The 2,270-nt window shown below is 35.4% G+C and overlaps 1 pseudogene; it reads left to right on the top strand.

Moving 5' to 3' along the window:
- Positions 1-230: 230 nt before the first annotated feature.
- LOC147078788 (uncharacterized) lies at positions 231-1,694 on the top strand (annotated as a pseudogene).
- The last annotated feature ends 576 nt before the right edge of the window (positions 1,695-2,270 follow it).

The following is a 2,270-nucleotide window of genomic DNA, read 5'->3' as shown; positions in this document are numbered from 1 at the left end:
ATAGCAATGATAAACAGATGTGTTATTATACTATAGGTGAATTTCATGATTTCTGCAACGGTCCCCACATCGTATCTACATCCCAAGTAAAGTCATTCAAAATATTATCCAATAGTACATCATATTTTCTAGGAAACAACCAGAATCCTGTTCTTCACAGATTATACGCAATATCATTCCCAACAAAAACAGAGTTAAACTCACATTTACAACTTCTTGAAAATGTAAAAATGAGAGACCATCGTCGAATAGGTGTTGAAGCTGAACTTTACTTTTTTAATAACTATAGTCCTGGATCACCCTTTTTTCTTCCTAACGGCACTTTGCTGTATAACAATTTGCTAGGGTTTTTAAGGAACGAATATTATAAAAGAGGCTTTTGTGAAGTTGTGACACCTAATATTTATTTAACTGGGCTATGGGAAATTAGTGGGCACCTCCAAAATTACAAGGAGAATATGTTTTGCTTTAGTGTAAATGATCACAGCACCCCTTGCAAGGATGTTGATTCTAATAATAACAACGGTAATAATAATGGTGGTGATTCCACTGATGTGAAGGGTAACAATATTGATGCCATTAAAGTGGGGGATAATACCAATTCCAACAGTAGTAATAATAGTGTTGGGATACAAGAATTCGCTTTAAAGCCAATGAACTGCCCTGGACATTGTGTCATGTTCACCCACACAACCAGATCATACAAAGAATTACCCTTAAGACTAGCTGATTTCGGTGTCCTCCATCGAAATGAATTAAGCGGTGCACTTTCTGGTTTAACAAGAGTAAGACGATTTCAACAAGACGATGCCCATATTTTTTGTACACCAGACCAAATTGAAAGCGAAATAATTGAGTGTCTTGATTTTATGGATTATGTATACTCTATTTTTAAATTTAAATACAGCATTGGATTAAGCACAAGGCCAGAAAAGTATGTTGGAAATTTAGAATCCTGGGATAAGGCTGAAAGTATGCTCAAAAAAGGACTCAAAAGGTTTTTTATCAAAAAACTCAACCTTGATAAAGACACAACTCTACAAAATCAAAATAATATAGAATCTGAGCATAATGACTTCGATTCTGAAAAATATTACACCATCAACGAAGGCGACGGCGCATTCTACGGCCCGAAAATCGACATAACTCTAATGGATGCCCATAAAAGAAACTTCCAATGCGCAACGATTCAATTAGATTTCAATCTCCCTGAAAGATTTAATTTAAAATACTTAACACCTGATGGAAAACTAGAAACCCCCGTGATGATTCACAGAGCGATCCTAGGAAGCGTGGAAAGAATGATAGCCATTCTAGTAGAGAACTACGGCGTAAGAATGCCATTCTGGCTTACACCATTCCAAATAGCAATTGTTCCAATACATACTACTTCAAAAAATAATAGCTCAAATAACAGTGATATTAACGTGTATGCCAATTCCATCGGCTACAGAATGAAAAGTAAGGGATTCGGAGTAACAGTCATTGATAATGAAAGCATGACACTCAATAAAAAAATTAGGGTCGCTGAAATCAAGGGATACAATATCATTGCTGTCGTAGGTATCAAAGAAATGGAAAGCAATTGTATTAACATCAGAGGATTCGGAAATCTTGAAAATATTAAGTTTGAAGAAATCGTAACTAAAATGAAAATCGAAATGTGTGAGATTGGTGATGTTCTGAACAAATAACTCGGTTATTATTAAAGTTTAAAAATAATATTTTTTATTTATATTTTTTTTCGGATTAAATAAAAGTGCTGAAAATACATATTTATATTTTTATCGACGGGGCGCGGTGGTGCATTTGGTTTAGAAGAGCTTTATTTAGTGAGGCTACGCTCCTATCGCAACGCACCCCTGGATTCATATATTTTTACTCAAAGCGAGAAATACCTGCAAAAGGGCGGTCTGTCGCAACTAGAAAGTAAAATGATAACATATTTGTAAGTCAAAAATCAATTAGAGGTTGAACTGTAAGACGCTGAAAACGTGCCCGAATATTGAAAGAACGCATTCCCGTTCAGAAAGGATACGTGTAAGTGTAGAGTCGTGGTGGTAGTAGCATAATAAACCAGCGACGAAATTATAGAATCTCATCCTTCTTCATATCGATTACTACCTGATAAAACTGGCCCAATCTACAGAGATCAAACTGGTTACAGGATTTTCGAAGGATCACGGCGGGTGCATCAGATAAGCAAAAGTGGTAAATGGTCAAAGCGAACTTCCTAAAATTATGATATTTACAGTAAAATAAAATAAAGG

Source organism: Rhyacophila brunnea, unplaced genomic scaffold (genome assembly GCF_057557595.1).
Source record: "Rhyacophila brunnea isolate RB1 unplaced genomic scaffold, BYU_Rbru_1.0 scaffold_100, whole genome shotgun sequence".
NCBI lineage: Eukaryota > Metazoa > Arthropoda > Insecta > Trichoptera > Rhyacophilidae > Rhyacophila > Rhyacophila brunnea.
This window is presented reverse-complemented; position numbering and strand designations above follow the sequence as displayed.